Genomic DNA, 26659 nt, shown 5'->3' on the forward strand with positions numbered 1-26659 from the left:
GGACAAAGTTTGGTTTTGTAGAGGTCTGCCCAAAGTGGATTACATCACTGAGCGCCCACCTCATTTTCCCTGAGACTCCACCCACCCCGCCCACATTTAAAAATATATATATATATCATCAAATAATGTCAATCGGAGCAAGATTCGAAGTGATTGGCTACTATTGGTCTGTTCGTAGCCAATCACATTGAGGTGTGGGCAGAGTTATTGTAAGGGCGGGAAATCCCATTGACTCCACACACTTCCCCAGAGATCCAGAGAAGAGCGTAAAAAAAACAGAGTATCTGGGATAAATCCAGAGACTAAGCAAAGCAGGTATGGTCAGTGGCGTCGCTAGGCAGGTGTGGGAGGGCGCGGGCGCCTCCTCTGAAATCCTGGGCACCCCTTTGTACCTCAGCTGGGCTACTTTCTCTGCACTGCCTGCAGTGCTGCGTCAGCCAGCACAGCACATACACAGGGCCACAATCAATGTTGCCACACAACAATGAAGAGCTGTTAAGTTCCCCCTGCAGCCAACAGCATCCCCTCTAATCAGAATGTAGCACACAAAAACGCTAATGATGGGTCATTAGTGACTTAATGGTTTAGTGCCTACTTTCTGATGGAAGGGGAGGTGCAGTGGGGTGTGGTAGTTGCTGTGCACAAACGATTCTCTGCAGGAGTGCTTCTAATGTCACACATTGCCCTTTTATAGCCGACCCCCCTACTTCTGTCTGTGGCCCCCCTACTTTTGTCTTTGTTCCCCTCTGTGCCCCTCCTAAATTTGATTGCTGTTGACGCAATTTTGTATGGTTGCAGCTCTGAAGAAAGAGTCAAGGTAAGCAACTAATAAATTGCAAGAGCCACGCTACCGGTGTGAAGTGGGAGAGGGCACTGTCCTAAAAAAATGTATACATATATTCAGCGTGAGAAGCATATTTCAGTAATATGGGCAAAGTGTCTGGGTGTAATGGGATGCAGCAAGAACAGGGAGCCGACCTGTGGAAAAATAGTTCTGAAAAGGGGAAAGGGAAAGAACCTGGTGGAACTCCACAATAGATGCTTAATTTCTGAGTGGCGTGCACGATAACGATCATTTGATATTGTCAGGTTAGATGCAACACACTATACATATCACCTATGAAAGCGAATCACCCCAAAACAAAAAGTTAGTTATTCATTGCATGTGTCCATGTAGTTAGATGACAGAGGTTTTTGCCGAATACTTATTCCTCAGCTCTCTTCAACCTTTCCAAGCCAGCGCCTGCCCGAATAAAGATAATGCAGTTTGGTCTTCTAGGCCAACATCAGCCCTTTCCCTATGCATAGGGCTGAGGAGACATGAGACAAATCAGAGACTTTCTTTTGAAAAGGTATGTCAACTTGTTCCAAAAATTTAAAGTCAGGCTGCCAAAGATTTTCCTCCATAAAGTGGGAAAAGAAATGTCGTTTTCCCATACTTCTCGAACACTGTCCACACAAAGGTTCCTTCAAATGTGCCCCTTGAAAGTTAGTTCTTTTGATAATATTGTTATGTCGATGTGTCTTTCTAGACAATGAGGGAAACCTTCTTCGAGTGATGCCAGGGGGATAAAGTGGTGTGCAGCAGTGTGTAATTAACACACGGAGCCTCAGATACGTTAGGGTTAGGAGTTCCCACCTAGCGGGTGATGGAATGGGTCAATGTGACACGCCTGTTGAAACAGAGGGACCTGAGTTCGGGAACTAGTGTATATAGATGGGTCATAGATGATCCCTCGGAAGGGCACCTATAGATCAACAGTAGGCAAAACACTAATTGCAACGTTCATCAGAGAACAACAAAATAAGCACACTATCAGGAGACCCTCCTACAATGAACAGTAACCACACACATACCCCTATGTATTATTCCTAAAAGAAACTAGCTAGAGACGTCAATTAGAAGTCACCAGGGGTAGCATTTGCGACCTCTAGCAATCCCATTGGAAACGCTGGCACTCACTCCGTCCGCAAAGCAGTGCCAGTGACCACTGGTCCAGTCCCTTAAAATGTCAAAAAGTGTTGCTTCATGAAACAACTGTTATTCTTAAAGCAATCACTATGCTTGTGCCACATTGAGCCTGATTCAACAATCGTTTTTTTTTTCTTATTTCTTTTTTTCAATAAGACGCATCCATTGACAAACGCTTGGTGAACCAAACCCAATACGTTACTGAATTCATTGTTTTCACAATGATTAATGATTAATGCTTGAGCCAGCACCACAAGCAATTGATGAAGGGCACCAACTTAAGTCACTTGAAGTACTACTAAAGAGCACCAGGCAGCAGTCTGGGCTCCATGGTTCCACTCTGCCTGTCAAATGAGTTTTAAACATGTTAGGGAGTTTTACAGAGGTTGCTGTCTGTGACAGAACTTGGAAAAGCCCATTTTAGGTGATAGGTTTAGACTGACCTTCCCAAATGTTTGGTAGCAATGGCTGAGCAGCTAGGCTTAGAGGGAGAAGGTAGTAGTGAGGCACACAGAAACATTGTGCATATAATCGGTTCAAGGAAACCCTGAAACACTAGCACCTATATAAGAAATAGTGATTTATTTTATATACAGCACACCACAAAACGTGACCCTGACAGGGACACGTACCACGGGTAGCCAAAGGGGAGGAGGTATGATGGTGTGAAACCACTAACCAACCCACTAAAAAAAACTCATCCCTCTGCTTACACCTCTCAAACTCTAAGGACAACAACCATACCTACATTGCACAACATAATAGCCTCCCACAACAGCACACAACTACCGACCATAAAATCACACATACGCCCAGCAAACGGTGTAAACCGAACTGCCAACAGCACATCACAGCTCTCTTGTGCTATTTCCCACTCAGTCCTGCTAACTCACTCTGCTTTTCGCCAGAGCGCCAGGGCACCACTTCGATGGTGACAGTGCATGGTATCAATGTTCTTTAACATAGCACAACATAATAAACCTGTTGGCAAAGTAATCAGGGGATTCTCCATAAAAAGGAACTTTATTTGTGTGAGTGTGTGATTTCCCTGTTTTCAACTTGCGTATGCCTAATCATATCACTGTGTGACAACTGCAAACTGTGCAAAGCACTTGTACATGTATAAACCTCAGTAAAACGTGTTCTTTTTGTAAATAAGAGGGGTAAGGAGACAGAGGGCTCAATGTGTTATGTCCTTTCTGTTAGTAACTATTGATCCCATTGCGTGTCACAGGTCTGAATGCTAGCAGGATTGACTGAGAATGTTCGATGTTGAGTGGCATGTAGTAGGCAACACATAAAAATAACATGTGCTTTGTACAGTTTTGCAAAACGAAACGGTCATGTTAGAAAGTGCTATATAGAGAACTAGAGATTGAATCATACCTCTTTTCCTCAACACATTGCTGTAAAGATGTCTTTTATATTGGCAGTGTGATCTAGCATGTTGTTTGATGCTCGACAAATCACTTGTCTTAAATGCAACCTGATAATTGGGCCCTTAAAAGGTTATTGTGCCTACATCTAAAGATGAGGCTGGGATTAATTCAATCTTATATCTGAATTTGACATTTTAAAACCAGGTCACTTTGGCTAAAATTTCAGTTAATTTAATTAACCAAATGTTGTAACCCTGCACACATCACTGTGCCGGTAGTGAGTACGTTTAGTTTGCACTATAAAAAAAGAAACAAGCAGGCTGAATATTTTACCTTTTACAGCTAACGTGCACCACTTGAAAACGACCACCCACATAATGCACCCACTAACTAGGACCTTATCATCTGCTTACCTTCACCTTTGTCAGTTGCACAAGGCATTGTTGGAGTAAATAAGGCTAACAGTGACATATTTTGACAATGTACTTCTGCTCTGAAGTACACGGATGAATAGTGACTAAACCACCAGCTCAGGGTTCCATGTGCTAAAATTGCGGACACAATGGCATGGACACAAAATATTGCTGCAAAAAGGCTGTGGTTTTGCCACCTCAATCCATGTAAAGGATGCGGGGAGCACCCTGTGCAACCCCGGACCCATTACACCATTTAAGGGCATCGGGGGACACCCCGACAACCCCTGCTCCTCTTAAATGGTGTAATTGGGTACACCTTTAACAGGTCAAACCACTGCATTTTAGCCACAACTTTTTGTACAGGCAACATTTTTGCTTCAATTGTATCACTGCATACCCTGCTCAGCCCTTACACTTCTACAAAACAGTAGTGATCCAGTCATAAAGGTATAACAGACACAGATAAGAGATATACCTTGTTTGCCTTTTGTGGTAATGGGGGAACAGACAGGGTATTTTTTTAAGAGGGGTGTGAATGTTAAACTGTAGTAACCCAAACAGCAATAGTACAACAGTCCAGAATAAAGGAATCCCCAATCAAGGTTCTATAAAATATGTAAAATATATACATTAATTTAACTACTAAGGAAAACAAACTGTACTAGAAAACCCTAACTCAAAATAACCCCTTGAGAGCAAGACAGAGAGATTGTAAACATGCAAGAACTCTGGATAGGTAGCAGGGAGGAAAAAGGGAAAACATCACCACTATGGTCAAAAGGATGCTTCTTGATGAAAAAGTTGCACAAGGGGGCTTTAGCAGTCTGTAGGCTCACACAAAATACACCAGGGGTGCCGGGCCTTCCCACAATATCTTATTCAGTTCTTGGTAGTTCGACAGCATCACACCAGGCTTGCTATCATTGTGCAAGCAGTTTGAATCAGGTTTAGATGCATCTACTAAAAGGGATCCAGACAGAGAGAGCAGACTTGGAGTCAGATTCGAAGAGAGGTGTGTTGCAGTTTGATGCCTTATTCAAATAAACCAGGTTATATCGGCCACAAGGGCCTGTTATATGTTCAATTACAGGTAGAAGATGGATATGGTGGTCACCCAAGGTCATTGATTGACATGTGGTTGTTCAAAGTCTTATCACAGTAGAAAGGTTCTGGTTCAAACCTACAAAACAATGCACTCAGCTGGAATTATGAAGCAGAGCACGTGGGGGTGATGCTGCAAAATTGGTTTAAAAGTTCAAGTACCAAAGACAGCACCACAGGCTGAATTGGTTTGCATGCCTTCAATTGCAGTCAAAAATGGTTTTATGCATTTCGACACAATCAAAATGCAGGATGCCTTCTGCTTGGATTCTCCTGTTGCTGTGAGTCCCAACCCAGGGTCCCAGGAACAAGATGATTCCTTGTTCTCTTTCTCCCAACCCAGGGGATTTTTGGCTAACACCCACTGCAGTCCTCGACCTTCACTGGGGTCCTGTATTCCATTGTAGTTGGCAGAGAGGTAGGTCTTGTTCCATCAGCAGTTCATCCCCACTGAGCTCAGGCAGCGGGTAAGGAGAAGAGCTTTCCTCTGCCTTGGAGCACTCCTTCACCACGAGGGCTGATATCTTTATAAAGGCAAACTCCCCCAAAAGATTTTCCAAATGAATTCTTCCTATCCAGAATTGAATGAAAGAAAGGGAGGGAGACCCCTTCTTTAATATGCAAAATACTCTGCAGGTTTGGAGTGAAGCAAGCCTACCTTAAGGGGTCCATTCCATGTCCTTGTGACAAGTGATGTTTGTCTTATTGCATTATACCCAAGATGCATTGTGCTAAAGGAAGTGAAGGAGTAGGAAGGAAAGAGAGCTACAGAGAAAAGCAAGATGGTGGTATCCTTCCCCAGCTATGATGAGCTTTCTCTGGCTGGCAATATCAACCCTGCACAATCCCAAGACCATAGCTTCAAAGACCCTTGCAACATCCTGATTCCCAGGATTTCCCTGCTGAGAGCTTCCTGGACTGGAGAGATGGGCTTCCTATCCTTACAAAGGATCAAAAGAGAGGCAGCTCACGCTGTCTATTATCTTGATGTGTTGAGCAGAGATCGCCAGTCTAGGTAGAATACACCCTTTCTGTCCATGGCTGGCTTGGATTCCTAGAGTTGAAAGGAGTATAATACATATCAAATGTGGCTTTAGTAAATATGTGATATTACCAGCCATGGTGCAATTAATAAAAAAAGTTCTGCCCTAATTGGACAGCAACATCTGAGACATCTCCGGCTGTAGCATCCCTCAGGGTGAACTAATAATATAGTGAGTGGATATCATTGAGGTCAAATCTTTGTTGCAACTCATGGAACCCCACAATCCCTTTCCCCTAATTGCCCTCTTGACTTCAGCCCCTATGCTCCTGCTCACTCTGTAACATCCTTCTCAATGCATGTTGCCAACCGGAGAAGCAACCTCCTAATTATCTTCTCACAATGGAAAGCTGCATGAAAATATTTGACTGAGGCCCTGCTCCTGCGAATGCATTTCTTCTATGTATTCATTTTAACAAGTCCCTTTACCACTGGACCACAAGCAATACATTTCAGTGGACTCCCTAAAATTGTGGCAATACTTTGTCTACCCTGAATACAATGTCACACCACAGAACACACATGATCACTGTGCCACTATCATGGACCTAATACCTTCCTAAAAGAGCTTTCTTAACTTGTAATTGTTGAGGATGTTGGACCTGTATATAAAAGGGCTAGGGTCTGTTTGCACCGTGAAGTGAGTCACAAATAATTAGGTTTTCAGCTTGCATACCGTCCAGACTACCTAAAAAGGTTCTGTTTCGATTGTGGACCAGTTGTGCTTCGACTTAGTCATGCGTCTAATTAGATATGCACATGGTTGCTTTACCTCTCAAAGTTTAGCTGTGCTAACAATGCACCAATTCCAAATTCACAAGTGTCTTTCTGAATGATGTATTCCTGCCCATAATCTAGGATCTTTAGAACTGGGGCTTTACACAAGCCACCTGTCAAGATCTGGTTGGAAGTCTGACAGGCAGGTGTCCAGGTTATGTTCCTTTGCAAACACTAAGATGTAACATGATTGAGAGGAAGGGCAAGGGTCCCATAACCATTGATGAAAGGCATCTAGAACCCGGTGAGGACTACAAAGGCTAAAACCTGAGGAATTCGACCATCCGCACAGGGAGAGTATGCTTGCTTGGGCTATTAGATATTTTATTTATTTAAAAATAATTAATTATGGGAGATTAACCTTCAAAAATATGTGGGGCCATTCCTGCACATTTTTGCCACGTTCACCGCACAGCAGAAGAATAGTCATGTACTCTGGGAGGACACATCTGAGCAGCACCGCCCAACCCTGTCACATGTAGCTGACACCTGACAGTTGTGGGTACATCAAAAGCCTCTGGCCGTGGACAGCCTGATTAGCATTTTAAGGCCCCGTGGATTTGCATCTCCAGTGTAACACATTGCTGGTGGTGGTGAATACAAAAGAATGTTAATTAGCAGGCCCGGGTGAAGGAAGTGACAATGGAGACCAGAGACCAACACCTTTTTGTAATGCAATGTGTTAACTTGGTACTAACAACCCTCCTTGGTATGAAAGGGCAGTGAATTTCCTGTCTGGAACCACTCCTTTCAGAGCACGGAAGTATGTGAATTGTAGGAGAGGAAAGTCTGCCTGCAATCCCCTACTTCAAAGGAGGCCCATGTTGTGACCAAGTGCCACATTTGGCTCAGTTAATTAGGGAGACACTGTGATGTACAGCAGACAGGAACATGGGTGGGACTTAAAATTATATATTGTCATCCTGCCCTTGTCTGTTGCCAAGTGCTCTGATTATGACCTGAAGCATCACTGAAGATTGTTGGTGGGGACCCAGGATTGGTTAATTAAGGAGGGCTTAGCCTGCACCAATCACCGGTGCCCATTTGGCTTTAAAAGAGGGCTGAGACCCTCACTGATCAGATCATCTGAAGACTTGGCAAGGAGTAAGAAGAAGGACCAATTTGGACCCAAGCTGAAGGTACAGTCTACCTTACATCCTCCGCCAGTGAAAGAAGGCCAGGAGTTCCTGGAGCGAAGCAAGATCCCTCCGCTAAACATCTACTAGGGAACAGAGAGAGGTACCAGACTCATAGAACCCATCCAGCAGAGCCAGAATCAGAACCCAGTCAGCACACAGCATGCCCTGCTAGGTACTGACAGCAAGCATCCTAGGTGGGAAGTGCTGGAGAGTCTCTGGACACATGACAAGGCTGTTGCCTGCTAATACCCTCCTGAGCTTTGGGCCGTCTGCCTTGAAAGGACACGAGCCCTGCAAAGAAGCTAAGAGGAGTGCCACACAAGCATTATCCAATGTGCATCTTTTTAAGAACAATTTTGAGACAGTGGAGTCTTTGAACCGCCTCTGACTGCAGCACTGAATGTTGTCATGCCGCAGTCACCAGAGCCATCCGAGACACCTCCACCAGCATAACAGATCCGCCAACCAGCACAGAGACAATGATTCTTGGCCCGAGCCACTGCACCGGGCAGCCTGAAGATGTCAGTCCAGCCTCGCTTGCCGAACTACCTGCCACCAGGTACATGCAGCTGTCTCCCACCACTAACTCCCAAAGCACCCTGGAAATGCCTCAATTCTGTCGAGCACTAACAACTTCTTCAGCACCAGATACATTGTGGATCTGCCATACTGGTCCTTCTCCCAAGGCCCGTAAAAACAGTTAAAACCCTTTGCCCCTTTGGTGTTGAAACCAAATAATGTTGAACAGTAAGACTGATTGCTTTACAAAGTACCCTCCTGTCAGTATCCAGAGTGCATCACTTTCCTTTGTGAAACTGTCTGTCTCCTGTTTTCCTTTACAATGTGGGCTGTAATTGTAGTGTGCTAGAACTGGTTGTTGTAGTAATACTAAAGTAAATATTTGTATACAACCTTAACTGGACAGTCCCATTTATCATCGCATAATAGTTATATTTTATTGAGTGTAATGTGTAATTGCGTAATGGGTTATTTATAACGCGCTTAATGCCCAGAGGTTTCTAAACGCGGACCCGGGGATCGAACCTGTGTTACTCAGAATCCTCTTGCTTCCAAGGTGAGCACGTTGTCACTGAACTAACCAACGGTCCACAACCATGCGAAGATAAGCCTGCCATTCCATCCACATTACCAAAATTGGACAAGAAGGTCTCATCATTTGCTTGTATTCCAATCTGTTCAGATCCCTTTTGGTATACTTGAGGTGTAGGGTTGATTGATGGTTTAGAAACTGACATTCATCCTTGGACCACTGGTGCCCCGAAAGTTGATTTGTCACAATCACTGCCTGAACTTTGGAGTGGAGAGGTTGTTTCTGACTACCACACATTTGGTTTCCTATGGAAGTGGCAGTACCATGCGTTATCTGGCACTTGAATGCCTTGATAGTCAAAATAAACTTCTGCATGGCTTGAAGCACCTGTTTCAGGAGGGATAGGTGATCTTTCCCAGTATGGCTGAGAACAGCAACATCAACTAGACAGTCAACACTGTCATCTAACCTGGTAAGGACTGGATTCACCATCCTCTGAATGTTGGCAGTTGTTAACCAAAAGTGCATCACAGTGGATGGTAGTGCCCTTCTGGAGTAGAAGATGCTGACCTCTCCTTTGCTTTGTCAGTTAGACTGACCAGCCAGGTCCTTGCTGTGAGGTCAAAGGTACTCCTGGACTTCACTGCACCTAATCTCTCAATAAATTAATCTGCCATAAGTATGAAGTGTCCACCTGCCTCAGTGACAAAATCGATCCCTCTATAGTCCACACAAAATCAGACTGCAGTCTTTCCACTACTGGACATTTTAGGTACCAGTACACTGTAGTGGCATGTGGGCTGTTGGAAAGCTCTTTCTCTCTAAGTCCAACATCTTGGAGAACTCCTACTTACTGGTATCTTCCACCTTGTCATACATCCTGTGAATTCTGCTCTTCTCCAGATTACAGTCTCCAGTGGCAAAGTCATGGACACACCAATCGATTTTTCCTGGACTCAGAGAGAACAGAGACACATTCTGGCCCAGCAGCTGCTGGCTGCCCCGGAATGTTTGTATGCTTGGCTCTCATGAGATCTGAACTCCTTCCAGAGACCCTTCAGTGGACTCTGCTTATAACAAGTCTGGGATGGGTATACCTCCACTTCAGTCTCATCAGAACCAAGACTAAGTCATCCTAGCTGCAATGGTGCTTCAGCTGGTTGTCATGGAAGATTGTTTGCATGTGTCTTGGGGTCTTTGTATAAAGGAGGTAGTTAACCCCATTGATGTTTTCCAGAAACATATTAGGCCCAAACCACTTTCCATGTAGTGTGGTTAGCTTGAAAGGAGGCAAGCACTTTGGATACTTAGCTGGGAGGAAAAAGAAAAGGGCCATAAAGCAACACAACGTTTGAAAGGATATGCTTCTTAATGAAAATGATGCAAACGTTCTTTAACCAGTCTATAGGGTCCATCAAATAGTCCAGCATAGCAGGGACTACCAATAGTATCTTATTCAGTTCTTGGTGGTTCATCAGTGTAGAACCAGGCTTCTAAGTATTGTGAAAGAGGTTTCAATAAGGTTCTGATGTGGCGAGTTGCAGTGATCCAGAAGGAGAGCAGCAACAAGTCGGGTTTGAAGTGAGGATGTTTGCTTTTTTGATGTGGCGATCTAATGAAGCAGTTTTGTGGGGTCACCAGGGCCCTGTTAATTTTCAATAACAGGCCGAAGACAAAGATTGTGGTGGCTTAAGGCACTTAGTCAACACTTAAAAGTTTGAAATCTTTTTGCTGCAGTGAGCATCTGGTTTGAGCCAAGACTATGATGCAATCAGCTGTCACGCTGCAGTGGCTAACTGTTTCAAGTAAGCAACAGAATAAGTTCAAAGCGGTTGAATACATGCCGAAGGCAGTACCACAGGTTATGTTGAAGTGAATGAATTTGAACGACGTTGATGATGGTTTGTTGCATTTCAATGTGGTAGACATGCAAGAGACCATCTGACTGGCTTCTTCGGTTGCTGTTCGTTCCAATCCAGGGGCAAATGGACAAAATGAGTCATTGTTCTCTTTTTCAAACCCATGGGAGTCTGGCCCACACCTGCAGGAGTTCTTATCCTCAAGTGAGTATCATGGTAGCGATTTAGCAGGCAGGCAGGCAGTCATGTCTTCCTTCAACAGCAGTCCACACGCAATGTGCAATGTGCAGTGGGATTAGGTAGGGCGTAAAGCGTTCCCCTGTCTTCTTCGCCTCATTGGCTGAGGGCTTTGTAATGCTCAACTGTCCCAAAAGAAATCCTAATTAATTCTTCATGCAGTCCAGGAATTAATCAAAGAATTATTCAAATAAGGGGACGCAGGCCCCCTCTTTTGTATATGATTAAAGATTATACTGCCAGCCATGTTTCAGCCTCAGTCACCCTTAGTGGAAAGGGTATGTCCAGATGTGGGTCCCGAGCCTGCTGGTCTAGAGACCCAAGATACACCTCAGAGATGATGCCAAATGAAGCAAATACATGTCTGTTGTTGCTTGTGGTCTTGTGAAGAAGGGATGTGACATAGCCAGTCAGGGTAGACTGCCTCGTTTGGGTTGGCTTTATTTGCATATGGTCTATCCACTTTCTGTAATAACTTTGCACTAACTTTGCAGGCTAAAGAACAATGGCCTTAGGGTTGCCCTGAAGATGCCAGAAGTTAAGATTAATGATAAACTGGCAATTCCATTTTGCAAAATGACAGTATTTTTTATTTGAACATTGAACGTATTTTCAGTTTGATTTTTTTTAATTTCAATAATTTTAGAATCAGTCAAACCCACTCATCTAATTTATTTTCACTTTCCCAGCATAGTTTTATTTTTCACAATCAGAGTAAACACCCAGTTTAGATAGAACAGTCTATATCCAGTTGTTCAGTATGCTGGTACATTTGACAAATCCAGTGTACTCCACGTTTTCAAAATTCCAGTGTAATTCCAGTTTAAGTTTAAGAACCCCAGTATAATTTCACATTAGCAGGATATTATATGAATTTGCACAATCCCAATACAATCCAGATTAGCACATTTTACTGTAGACCCATTTTAAAAATCATTTTAGCAGAATCTCATGGTATACCCATTTTACTGATACAATATTTTAGTTGTAATCGAAGAAGCCCATAAGCGTGATCTTCTTGTTCTGCTCCTCTGTCATCCCCTAAAGATACTCCTCTGCCAGGTCCTTCTTGGCAGAGGTGGGACATTAAAGAGTGGCTGCAGTAGCAATACCTAGACTACTAGCCACAGTCACACTGCTGGGGGAAGTGGAGCAGCTCCATCAGTGTACAAATAATCTCAGGCATTAAGGTTCTGCACCACTTGGTGGGAGCTGGAGTCCGTAGCCCCCACTGCCATGGATCCATTGCTGATGCTAGGCAAAGATCACTTCACCCATCAAATATCAGAGTTCTTCGTCATTATCTTTTTGTCATAACATGGGGAGCTGAGTTGAGCAGTCTGTCCTGTGTCTTTCTTTGCTTTCACCCGCTGATGAGAGGAGGAGCCAGATCTTAAAAGGCTTGCCTGACCTCACAGAGCGGAGCCGAGTTGGGAGCTGAGTTGAGCAGTCTGTGCAGTCTGTGCTGCAGTGCTGCACTGTGGCTGCCCTGTCCTCGTTCCGCTAAGTGATTGTCGCCTGGACTGCTTTTTAATCTTAAGGAAGCTTGTCAGAAAAATCTCATCAGGTTTGTAAGGCTGCCTCAGGGGTAAGCGTTTTCGTTATCTCCAATCCTGCTGGGCTGTGAGTAGACGGTGATCGGGCGCCGGGCGCCAGGAGTGTGGGTCTGCTGTTTTCTTGCTTTCCCATAGCCCTCCGCCGGCCATCTCCCTCTTCCGTGACAACAAGCTGCCTAACTTTTATTGACTATGAAAGAGTGGAGGAGGAAGAGAGTTTTTACCTTGGGAAAGGTTTAGTCTGTGCCCCGGGCCCTGGGAGGGCACATCAAGTAAACTGCGGTTACTGAGCGGTGACTGCGAGACCGGGTCCTTTGAACCTCACTAGCACCGAGGAGAATTTCAAGTGTGTCAGCCCCTCCTTTCCATCGATTATGGTGGCCGTTCTATGCAGGATGCTATCAGCGCAGCAACGCTCTGCTGAGGTTTCCCGGGTGTATTTTGCCCACGACGGAAAGCTCCATGGCTCCAAGTGTCCCATGCCTGACCAGATGAAGGGCGGAATCCGCATATCTTATAGGCATAATTAACTTGCTTACCGCCCCATCTGTATCTGATGAACTATCCCAGTCACTAGCACACCCTTCTGTAAATAGCCCTGAGACAGTCACTGCAGAGTCTACCACAGTTTATAATAGGTAGCACGTTGAAGAAATTGTAAAGTTTAGCCATAACAGTGTTTGTGCTTCTCCCACTCATGTGGCCCCATGGGGTCTCCCCCTATTCAGCCCAAATCTGGTCTTCGGGAGGTGTTCATTTCAAATGAACAGGACCCAGTGTCTGATGTCTCTATCCTTGCCCCACGATCTGTCATGAACTGGGGAAATGAGTGAGATGCTCAATCAATTTTCAATTAAATCAATGGGCATTTCAAGCTGCTTTTATGAGGAAGATTAAATCAATGAGGACATGTTACAGTGGCCTGCTGCACTTGACCCCCCCGTTCAATGAGTTCACTGGAGCATCCCCTTCAGAAAATGTTACAACAAACCTATTACTGGAAGGAAGAGGCCTAGGGGCTTATGGTGATTCCGAAGTCCCTAGAAGAGCAGAGGGGAGGGTTGATTTGTCAACCGCATTAGCAAATCCTGGCCATCCTGATCCTGTCCGGATCAGACAGTGGTTGCGAGTTATCCTTCCCGGTTTTATCCTGTTTGCTGGACTCCATGGACGTGGGTTAAGATACCCTTTACTTTTAACTAAGGGAGGTTTGGTCGATTTAAAGGATGTTTGTGCAAAGGTTTATTTTTTGAAGGTTTTATTACAGGTAGCTTGACAAAAGAATGCACCATTCTGGCGAATTCCAGAGAAAATATATTGCAAACCTCAAAGAGTCTCGTTTCAAAAGCCCGAAAACCTGATTTTAATATGTGGCTAGCTGCTCCTTTAGCTTACGTGAATATCTCGGTGGTCGAGCTGCAAACTCCAACTAGGAGGATGAGTTTTGTGGAATCAACTCCTGATGAGGTGTCTTCCCCCACTGAGTATGGGGACACAAAGTGGTAAAGTGTGGGAAGAAAGGTGGATCAAAGGGGTTGGAAGGAAAGAGAAATGGGTTATGTCCCGTCAAGGGTATGCCTGCCAATACCCGGGGTTACATTTCCTGCGTTTCATTCCCAGTAACTAAGACAAGTGAGTCCTTTGACTTGAACAAGATCTCTGTGTAGTCAGACTCTGAAAGCCAACATCAAGAATGAAACCACACTCAGGGTATTCTCCCGGGAGGGGAAGAGGAAAGTTGCACTAAAATTGGTAGATGGAAATGTCACACTTTGCTTGAATCTCCATTGACAAATTGGAAGGGAAGCTTTGAACCAAGTTGCCCTGATAACCCACGGCTTGAATAAGGAACCCCCTCCTTTGAGGAAGGAGGTGTTTCCAATATTCAGGAGCCAGAAGGAAAAAAGAAGGGACCAGTGCCAAAGATCACTTGTAAAGGTTTACCGTAAAATTTCAGTGGCATACAGCCCCCGACGTCAGCCTAAAAAAAGGGGGTCAAGTCTGGAACAGAAACAAAAAAATAGAGGGGGTAATTATAATGGAAAATTTAAGGTGACATTTGAAGAGAAACCACATATGCCGTTTTGGGGTGCTTGTTTGGGGAACACAATAATAATCCCTTAATTTGTCAGCACATATTATCTGTGTTCTCAGAAGTGCCAAGCCTAAGGCTAATTGGCTGGCTCTAAAGACATTAATCAGGTGGTGTTTGTCCCCTAAGACAGTCTGAATTTTGTCAAAGTGTGTTTACGATCAAACATAGTTAAGAATGTCATTCTTGCTGAGGGTGAAGCTTTAATGTCAATGGGTTATGAAATCTTTGAGAATTTAATGGTACCTCCATCCCCATCCACTAGTGACAGTATGAGTTATAATTGGTCACCTAGAGATCAGATTCACAGTTTGTCAATCAATGTGTGCACTAAACACTCCCAGGGGCCACAGAAGTTACCGTTTAGCAAGGAATAGGGCTAGAGAAAAGTCAAATATGACTGGGATAGGATTGCATGGGGGAATCAGTTTCCCCCAGGCATGACTGTCTTTAACATCTATGGAGTCTTGGAACTCTAGGGGTTTTACCAAGATATCTAGAAACAAAGACAAATTGAGGTCCTTCACTGTTTGCCTTCAGGAAACATTAATGTGTGATGCCCCCATCATGGACGGATATGAGGTTTTCACAATTAAGGCTGATCGGGAAAAAAGAGGCCACCCTTATGGCAGGCTCCTGACAGACATTAACATAACCAGGGAATTGAGGGCACACTAATTAATTCATCAAGAAAGGACATGCTGAATACGCACTTGTCCACTTCTGATAAGTTTTCAAAGTGCCTTAAAATTTAACGTATGTTGCAATACTGAACATGTAGGTTGAGAGGACTTTTGGTCAGACTTTTCTTATTCTATGCTTTTTGAAACCCTGGAGGAAGGGGCCTATGCTATAGTTGTTGGATATTTCAACTCAGAATGTCTTGAGCACTCATGGTATCAAAAACAAGACCAATTTGGATGTTTCAGCTATAAAACTCCACAATGGTAGCCTTGATTCACCAAGAACTTCTGACATGGGATTTGGTTCCTTTGAATGGAGTCTTGCAGCCTGATAGACCGCCTAGATGTTTGTGGCTCTACTCTTTTTGGCGCTCGACTATTGATTATGTTTTTTTGTCCTCAGAGCTTCTAGCAAAGGGTGGCTCTTTGGAGGTACAGCGTACCCAGTTAAGCGCTCACTCTGTTAGTGTATACGTTTCCAGCTCTGTGGTCGTGTTCCGTCAGCCCTGAAGAGCTGCCAATAATGGTTAATCCAAGGGACCACAGTATCCATTGTCAACATAGATTTGCACGACAATTCATTAGGATAATGGAATCGAGGTCCCAGGAAAATCTGCCCTGACTATGCACTCCTGAGAGCTTTGGACCCATTGTTCATCTAACTCTGAGTGCTTTATGCTATGCAAGGTAACTGGCAAAAAGTGAATGATCAGATGCCCATGCTCACACATTTAATAGCGCAGTGATCCTATGTAAGAAAGAGCTGAGATGTAATGTTACGGGTCTGAACAAAAATAGCCACTCATTCCCTGCCGATAGTCTAGCTCTAAAGATTAAATTTAAAAACTAGGTTGGAGGTCACAGGTTTCTGAGGTCGATTAATGATGCAGAAAAGATGTTGGGATGTTTGTCACGGTAAAATTTGGTTAACCTTTGGCAGCTGAATAGGTCAAACAGGACCGACCCGTTTCTGCAGATGCAACCCTTATCGAAGTCAAACTGGGTTGACAATTTTGAAAAATTATACAAGGCAGATAATGAAGTGTGTCCAGCTGAGTATAGGGCGTCTTGGTTTGCTGCCCTCATTTGGGATATGGACGACTTGCTGACCCTTTTTCGTTCTTGCAAGAGCTTGAAAGCTCCTGGCTCCGATGGCTTGTATGACATTGAAGTTCGACCCGATATTATGGGCAAAGATTATTTTAGCCCTGTTTGTAAATGTGTTAGCAGAGAGAATGACCACTCAGTCATGGAAACTTGCAACAGTCTTGGTTATCTTTAAATGAGGGATAGATGTCCGCCCCTTAACTATAGGCCGATATCTTTATTGGATGGAAGCTGTAAAAAGAATTCAAAGCTGGTACTACAGGAATTGGTAAACTGGGCTCGAAACATAGGTAAGCTTGACTTATTCTTATCTGGGTTTAAGAAAGTAGTGGGGGCGGTCCTAAACAGTTTTCTGGTAAACCTATTAGACGCCCAGGTGCAGGACCTAAAGCAGCCTTTATATTTATAATTCTTAGATGTAAGTAAGGCGTTTAACTTTGTACATCGGGAGTTACTATGCGCAAAACTATCTAAGCATGGTTGCCCAAGGGCAATAATAGACATCCTTGTATCACTCCATAGGGATACAAAGATAAGGGTCAGACTTGACAGTAACAGGTCCTGTACTGCTTGTATTGCTATGAATAGAGGAATGAACCAGGGGTGCATCCTGGCGTCTTTCCTATTGAATTTCTATATAATGGACATGGGCCAATGTTGGGAATTTTGCTGTACAAACCCTGCTCTCTTAGGTCACACTGAGATACAAGTTTTGAACTATGCGGAGTATGTCATCATATTTGACAAGACACCAATAGGATTACAACGGGCCTTGGACAAACAAAATCTTTACTTCGAAACGCTGGACAGTAAATTAAATGTTGCTAAATCAAAGGTCCTGATTTTAAACAAAGTGAAAGCCAAATGGAAATTCTTCCAGTGGTCAGTCCAGAGGCATGCCCTGTAAGTGATTAAGGAGTTTAAATATTTGGGATGTATGGTGTTGTCAAGCAAATGTAAAGCAGAAATGTATAGGAAATGTAGATCTTCCTTGATGGCTTCGGTCTCCCAGGTGTGACTGTTTGAGAACAAGTTTGGTCGTTTCTCAATGTTGACCATATTGAAATTGTATAGGCAAAAAATTCTTCCAAGACTTATATTTGGCGTTGAAAACTAAGGAGTTACCATACACTGGTCAACATTAGAGGCCCTCCTATGGAGAAAGGTCCTGCACCTCTCCAACTCACTTCCCATGGCAGGGATAAGGCATGAATTGGGACTGTTGACCGTTGGCTCATTGGCTGAATTGAAAGTGTTGCAAATATATGATTTAATACTGCCCCCCATGCATCAAGGTAAACAACATTGGGTCACAACTTAACAAACGAATTTGTAAACCATTAGTGGCCTGGAAGGAAAACTGTGAGTTAGTATTAGCAAGGATTATTCCTCAGCTGTTGAACTTGTTAGTAATCCCAACAAGCTGAACCTTAAGCTACAAACAAACAAATGGTTACAAAGCAGGGTGATCCTGAAGAACTACCAATGTTTTAACTATCATTTTGGATATACCATAAAACGTTTTAACACTTTGTCCCCCTACTTGAGAAAGCATCTGACCAGGGACTGTTGAATAAAGGCCCTGATACTGAGATGTCATCTCTATTTGACAAGGGAGGTTAAACTGTTAAGAGAGGGCCTGGATCCCAGCCTTAGGGTATGCTGTTTCTGTAATAAGGTTCAGGAATCATTGAGACACTTAGGTGTGGAGTGCCCCATGATCGCACACCTCCAAAATGAGAAGCTGCGTAGATGTATATCTAATTTTGGACACATACCTGAGGATCATTTGTTGATTCGAATTTTAAATTTGAATGAAATAAGTCTATCAATTGCAATTTATTTTTAATGCTTAGAAAACGTCTTTGATCTTTAATCTTTGACCCCTGAACTAATAAAATGATGTTTAACTTTGTATCTAATGTATTTAATTGTGTGCGTTCTGTATAATTAGATACTTTGTATAATTTGTAATCTTGTATGATGACTTGTGTGAAAGGTTTTAAACATTAACCAAATGCATAATAAAGCAAATACAAATAACTTGCACCAGTGCTACATAGGCAGAGTTTGCACATTTAGTGGTCATTAAGTTATCCGGGATTCCTACCAGAACAGCTAGAATTACGATTGAGAAATGCTGCTTTTGTGGTGTTAAAGGCCATATCAAGGCCACCATCTAGTAGGGCCAATCCACCTGTATAATCTTAGCAATATCCATGTCATTGTTATGGACCTTCATAGAGATTCTGGATTACTACTTAATATTTCAGCTGTGGTTTGCTCTATAGGTCAAAATAGACACCAAATGTTATTGTAACTGGCTGAGTTTACTTGACCTCTTGGTACACGTGTACTCCATAGTCAAACCATATTATGCAGACACAATGAGCTTCCCAGCTACAGAGAAGTTGGCTTTACCAGGTCCCACAGCTCGCACTGCTCACCTTATCACCTGCCTAGTCATAATACTAAAAGGTACAAACCACTGAGTGACCGCTAATTCTAATGGGGATAACTAGGGAACATTCTGTGTGCGATGTTCTGGGGAATACCAGTCCCTTACATGCAAGGCCGTGAGTGGTGTTCTCACACCACTGCATTAGACCAGTCCAAACAAACATTCATGACTTACTGCACCCAGGGGTGTTGCTAGGGCTGGAAAAGATCCGGGGCTATGCCAATGTCAGGACTGTCAGGACTTGGGGATATCTAGATTTTTGGTTGTAACCCCTGAGCTCCTTTCTGATCTAGATGCCTGCTTCAAAGGAAGGGAAAACAGAAGTCAATATCACCAAGGAGAGGCTCACATTTGCCCATTCTAGAAAATCAACACTAAAACGTGGCTCCTTCAGTGCAGAATCATTGGTAATTGGTGGTCACCGAGATGTTCTCTTTTTTAGTTTTCCTAGCATGTAAGATATTCTCACGTCTTGTAGCGGGATAGAAAGCAGGATGGGAATGGCTTGGAGAGGCGGGAGTTGTCTTGTCACACAGGTCGTGCCCTGAAACCTGCGTTCTATACAACCCCTCCTATTTCATGCTTTCCACCCTGGTGAAACCCACCGTGTACTTCAGAGAGCCTGTGGGTCACGGGTTCTGTGTCTCGACCACCGCCTCTGCACTTAGCACATCAAATCTTGTCAGAGAGCTCGTGGCCTCTCTATAATTCAGCACAATTTCCCTGTCTCTTTGCAGTGATGTCCGTCCAGAGAGTGCCCCATGTCAGAAGCCATCGATTTACAAGGCCTTCGTGCCCAGCCTCAGTGTCCCTCTCATTAGGACCAATTTGCAGGACTGACAGCTGCAGCGAGGGGGTTGTTCGGCTAATGCAGTTTAATGGAGGGCAGAAATGAAGCACTTGAGCGTTTGCACTCTGTAACACAGAGGCCAGAGCCTGGCCACCCTGCGCTCAGCACAGACATTTTTCGCCCCTTCTTTTCAGCTCTCCATTCCTACGTCCACACTTCCTCTTTTAATTTTGCAGTTTAAATGTCAGACCTACATTTACTTGGTGACAAGGTAAGCGGGAAGCATCAGTCCACACCTACCAATTGATTTTAAGGGCTTTTCTTGTTCCATGCTAGGAGGTGCTTCCGACCCAGGCCCAGCTGAAGATGCGTTGGGGGCCCATTTCAACAAGATGTTTGGGGGCCCACTGTTTAGAGCGAAAACAGTCTGGGGCACCCATTAGGTCCATTGATTACAATAGTGACAAAGATAAGGTTAATAGCCACCAATTATCTCAGGAAGACCAGCCAGCCCAGCAGGGAGCATAAACACTAAATGACCACTGAAGAGCTGTAAACCCTTCTTTGTCAGAAAACGGCTGATGTGGAGGAACTAGTGGCGTTGGTAGGAATCACATTTAGGAGGGGCACAGAGGGGGCCACAGACAAAAGTAGGGGGGTCTCAGACAAAAGTAGGGGGACGCCTATAAAAGGGCAATGTGTGACGTCAGAAGCACTCCTGTAGAGAATCTTTTGTGCAAACCAACTACCACACCCCTTTTGTGCGCCTCCCCTCCCGTCAGAATGTAGGCACTAAACGATTAAGTCACTAATGGCCCATCATAAGCAGTTTTGTGCACTATATTCTGATGGGCTGCTCTTGGCTGCAGGGTGACTTAACAGCTCTTAATTGATGTGCTGTAGCATTGAATGTGGCCCTGTGTGTGTGCGTGTTGTGCTGGCGGACACAGCAATGCAGACACTACAGAGAAAGTAGTCCAGCTGAGGTGGAGGGGGGAAAGGTGGACCAGGATTTTAGAGGAATGGCCCAGGCCTCCCTCGGCCCCTCCCCCCCAGCAGCGACACCACTGGGAGGAACAAGTGTTGGAAGGCAATGGGATGATAACTTGTATATACTGTGGGAAGAGAAAACAGCTTGTAATACGACCGCTGCAAAGTGCACATTTTAATCACCAGAACGAAAATAGAGAAATTAATATAATGGCCGGTTAAAAGTCTGCTGTCTGGCAACATGAGAACAGTTGCTCGGGGATCCCCTAAGGCTTGAGGTCCCTTTGATCTGAAAAGGTTGAAAGTCCTCGGTTCGTACCTTTTCCCACCCCATCTTTGTTTGTGCTCTGGTGGATTGCTCACAAACTAAGTGCTGGCATCTCACAAGTGACCAGACTGCACCTGCCAAACTCAGATCCTGTACCAGAGTGGATTCAGACTTTCATTCTTCCGAGGTCGGCACATTAAGCAGCAGCAAAGGGAGATCTAATAGCACCCGTTATTACAACACCTATAAGTGGGTGGAATGAGGAACGCTACACTGTAAGGGGACACAGAATATTGATACTATTTCTTTTTCCAGTATAGCATTTGTTATCTTTATTTTTCTTTTTTTCAAAACTACAAATTGTGGCAAGCAAATCACAGTTGGATAAAGAACTAGGACTGGGTGACTGCATCACACATGACCTGTGGCCACCTGTCAAGTAAGGAACACCTGGCTTATCCGGTATCTGTTAGTTTCCCTGCATTCCATCCAAAATCCTAGAAAGTATTTTATTTTATTGTATTGCTTATAGCACAGACCTAGCCCAAGAGCATTGGACCACAGTGCATTTGCTGGAGGAGGAAGGAAGGGATGTGTATTCAACCAGCAGGTATTGTTGGACGATCCATGTTTTTAGTGTTTTGCGAATTAAAGGATGGAGGGGACATATGGTTCCAAATGGTCAGGGCATGGCAGGGGAAGGGCTGTATGCAAGTCTTTTTTTTACAGCCTAACTTAGACACTAAGGATGCCCTGTAACCATGTCAATTTTTCTTGATATATTTGAACACAAGAATGGCACCCATATAGGCATTCATAAGCTATTATGATACACTGCCTTGGACAATTAAGGTTTCACTTACAACAATTCAATAAGTGGAATCTAATATGCTGGAATGAACTGAGGTTACAGTGTGTGCTTTCAGAGTGGCAACAAGCAGCTGAGTGCTTAAGGTGCTGTATACTTCTTTCCAGATGCCCAACTTTTCGCCTAGAATATCTTAGAAACTACATTACCTATAGCCCATGGTCAGGAAAACAATCTGCATGGGCACTGGAGGGATTGTATTTCATGTGTGCGTTCTCAGTCAAGCACCATATTTATTTATTTATTTTATGTACATTTGTGCATATATCACCTTCACCTCCCACTTCCCCCACACCAGTACTTACATTTGAGGTGCAGCCTCATTTGAAAGGAACCTTGCAACTATTTAAATTTTCTTCCCCTTCCAGGTGGTACAATCAGGGCTTTAAGTGGGCTGGGTCTACCGGGGCCTAGCACTGGCAGTCTCCATAAAGGACTCCCGAGCTGGGGCCGTGCTGGGTCCACCCCCGACTAGCCCAGCCACGCTGGCACCTCAGGCTGCCCGCTGCACGTTTACACAGGGTACCTGCAGGTGTCAGCCCTTTGGATTAGAACAAAAGAAAAGTAATTGCCTTTTCTTTCTTCTAAACTGTATTTACCGAATTACTGAGACCCGCAGAAAAACTGTAATCATGGCTTTGGCTACATGGGCTACTGGATGAGTCTGTACTGTGGAACAGGGGGAGAGCTGGAGGGCCACTGGGTTAAAAGGCTTTCATGCTGCGTGATGACTCTTTGCTCAGAAATAATAGGAGAACGGGGCCCTCCAGCCCTCCTCCTGTTTCTGAGTACAGATCATCACACCTTTCACTCAAGGAGCACATGGTTTTTAACCATGTGGATACTTGAATGAAAGGGCTGCCTGCTGCATCTGAGAGCTGGGGTGCACTGGTGTCACAATGTTGCTGTGCCCGGCCCCTCCCTTTGTTTAAAAGGAGGGGCTGAGTGAACCAAAGGTAATAATGCCAGTCTGCCCCAGCTCCCCTGCTTTCATCAGGAGGTCTCTTGTTAGGGGCATGACCTAAGTACTCATGTACTTAGATCTATTTACACTTGATTGGAGACAGGTAAAGATGAACATGCTAATGCACTTTTCATGACTTATAAATACTTAATCCACCTCTTGACTGTCTCCAGCATCCCCCGCTTAACTGAGTTTCTGAAACAGTGTGGGTATGCCTCTCTAGGAAATGGAGTTGTTCAAGACAAAAAATAAGAATTCCCCAAACCCTAAGTCTGTTTTAGGAAAAGGACTTGGTCAGGAATGCCAATAGGTGTGAGAATTCCTCACACCCCTAGTACGAAACACTAGGTTAGAATAAATAAACAAAGCAAGGAAAGGTGAAAACATGTTTTAGTTATTGGTTGTACTCTATATAGATCTTGACTTCACCCCGGTACACCAGCAGTATTCTATTTGATGGATAAAAAGGGGCAACGCATTTCACAATATAACACAAAGTAACTTTTCCTTAGCATCTGCATCGAAAAACTAAAACGGGTCCTTTACAAATTCATAAAAAGTCCTTATAAAGTGCATTTTATGTTACCAAGCATGTTTCCAACGTCCTTACTTGAGACTCTGGCTTTGTCAAGGTCCACTGTGATGAAGAAGGTTGTGTCTGTTGTTGTTGGGTCCTGGATGTTGCAGGAAGGGCAGCAGCAGTGTGAAGGGGGCCTCAAATGTTGTTTTTTTTAAGCAGGGTTGTGTATACCAGAGGCATGATAGTAGCAGTGTGGCGATTCTTGGGAGTGAGTTCTGAGCTGGCTGCATAAGCCAGAAGTCGCCCACCATTAATTGCTGCAATGAGGGGGCCCAGGCAAGTGTTTACTCCAGCCAGAAACGAATCAACTGAGGAAGATGATGCAGTTATGTTGCAGGTCAAGCTGTGGTCTTCCTAGTGACACACTTGGCATAATGCTGAAAATAATACCATAAATCGGCTGATAATCTAGACCAGAAAAACATTGAGTAGACCAACTCCAATTTCTGTTGATGCTGAAATGTCAGTGCTGGTAGTGGAGTGCATACAATACAGCTTGGTGGATTTTCTGTGGTAGCACCAGGAGATGTAAAACCTGCTCTTCAACTTTGTGTTCATTGTACAGGACTCCACACTTTTGAATGAGAGTCTTCCAATCTTTTAGCAGTGCAGCCTGTTCTGGTTCTCGAAAGACATCCATGGGCAAATCTGCAACTGTGGTCTTGCCTATCAGGAAAAGAGTGATGATCTTCTAGTTGGAACAAATGTATCTCATCTGGGTCAGAGGCGATAGCACAGATCCATTCAGGCTGGTCATTTTGAAGACCACAGCTGGCACAGCCTCATTTGGGGATTCCAAGCAGTCAACGCCCCTTGCTCTGTTTGTCTCCTGCTGACTTGCTGTCTGGCAGATAGCTTTGATGCCTGCTGAAGACAACTCCTTACATGAGGTGTATCCAGCTGCATTGTCCTGTGAAGCACCAGGCCTCCAAGAGAGTGCATTGGCATCAATGTTAGTGAGCCAAGGATGGATTTGTAGGTTGAAGTTGTATGTGGATATTTCAGTGAGTAATTGGTGTCTGGTTGCATCCAGCTTTTCTGACTTCAACACATGTGTCTGAAGGTAATTGCCCATCTTCATCATGAATGTGGTGCTGTAGAGGTAATCCTGAAACCTTTCTGCAATAGCCCAATTTAATGATAAAAATTCCAAAGTGTGGACTGGGAGCTTATTTTTGGCTGATTGCTGGCCTCTGCTGCTGGAAACGACTGTGCTCATCTCATCTTTGGTCTCCTGCTAAACTACAGCTTCCAATCCCTCCAGACTTGTGTCCACATTCAATATTTAAGGCAATTGAGGATCTGCGTAGATCAGCAATGGTGGTGTGGTGAGATCCTCAAATGCCTGCCTGCACAGGTCAGTCCACCTCTCACCAAAGGGCTCTTGTTGATGGTGCAAATGATCCATAGAGCTAGTGGTGGTCCCCTGGGTAGGAAGGTATATTTGCTGAGGTACACAAGTGGTCAGGCAAATCTGGCATATCCTACAACAAACCTCTGGTTGTAGTTGCAAAATTCCAGGAAACTCTACAACTCCTTCAAGGTCTGAGGGCATGGTCAGGTGTGGTGGGCATTCATCTTTGATAGATCCACCTTGATGCCATCGATGGAGATGATGTGCCTTATGTACTTGATGCTCATCTGGCAAAACTGACATTTCTCCAGACAGACTTTTAGCAGTTCCTTCTGTAGGCAATCAAGCACCTTCATGAGCCTCCTGGTGTGTTCCTCTGAGATCCTGCCAAACACAATTATGTCATCAAGTTGAACTAGCACCTACGGGAGGACCCTGTCACTGAGTACCTTCTTAATCAGTCACTTTGTGAGGGATTTAATAGCTCTAATGGTGGGCATCTGGTAGTTCAATGGAGTGAGCAGTATCGTGGGAGCACTGGGGCCTAAATTGGAGCTGTACTGTTTTTACAGCTCAGGAACTCTGCTCTGGCTCCCAGGAGATTGCCCTTCAAAGGTCAGCACCGCCCTGCTCATGCTTGGCTATTCACATTCTTTTCTAGTTGCATAGGCCTGCAGCTTGAGACAATAGGATAGTTGTATCTAATTGGTGTGAAGGTCTCTCCATCAGCCACATGAGCTGGGAATGGGGATGGGAGCAATGTATCAGCCCTAAAATGCCTGGGTGAGTTATTGAAAAAGCTGGGAACTGGTCTTTCGAGGCCTTAGTCTCCAAAATGGCGATAGTTCAGTGCTCATGGTCGCCAAGATAAATATAACTCCCCTTCCCTCCATTCCTATAAGCTGCACTGCTCTTTTCCCTCTACAGGGTACCCCTCACTCCTACAGTCACCCCTCAATATTACCATATAACCCTAATATGTCTTCCTCAGTCTGAACCATTTTGGAGTGCATGGGCCTTGAATATGCATCCGAACAAAAAGAAGACGAGCTTGGAAAAAAAGTTTCTTTGGGGCCCACTAGCCAAAGGCCAAGGCTAGTGGGCCCCAAACAAACGTATTGGTGCAAGATGTACATACAGTGGCCACAGCCGAATGCCACAGCTAGAGAGCCACAATGAAACATATTGGTGCAACATGTACAGTGGCCAGGCTTAAGGTCATGGCTCGTGGACCCCAAATAAACTATAGTATAACAAAACCCTTCACATTCCATAAAAAAGACATTAGTTAATAGAGTGTTAAGGTGATCAGATTTAACATGAAAGAACATAGCAAAACAGCCTTTAAATTCAGTGAAAAAACCTTTGTTAAGAGACAGTAATGGTGATTAGATTTAACGCAACAGAATCCTTGAAATTCAGCACTGCATTTGAAGCAAGTCCACTTTAACTTTGCACCACCTGTTGCGCAGTTTATAACCACACTGATGACATCACTGATGAAGGCCAATGCTAGTGGGCCCCAAATAAACCTATTGGTGCAACATGTACAGTGGCCACGGCTGAGGCCATGGGTAGTGGGCCTCAAATAAACCTATTGGTGCAACATGTACAGTGGCCACGGCCAAGGCCATGGCTAGTGATCCCCAAAGAAAACTATTGGTGCAACATTATATTGGCCATGAGTGAAGGCTATAGCCAATGGGCCCCAAAGAAAGGTATTGGTGCAACAATACCTTCACGTCTCCTGCACATCTTTCTCTATCAATGGCATCACTATCAGATGTCCAAGAAAGTCAAAACCATGGGTTTGTGTCTTGACTCAGCTCTCACCTTAACTAGACAAGTCAATGCCATGGTATCTGCAGCAGCTTACATGTCTAAGCTTATCAATGCCTGTACACCCTTCCTGTCATCCGAAAGCTATATTATGCTGGCACTAAGAGCCACAATATCAAAACACTGCAGTTGAT

Source organism: Ambystoma mexicanum, chromosome 8 (assembly GCF_040938575.1).
Source record: "Ambystoma mexicanum isolate Mex_15411 chromosome 8, UKY_AmexF1_1, whole genome shotgun sequence".
NCBI lineage: Eukaryota > Metazoa > Chordata > Amphibia > Caudata > Ambystomatidae > Ambystoma > Ambystoma mexicanum.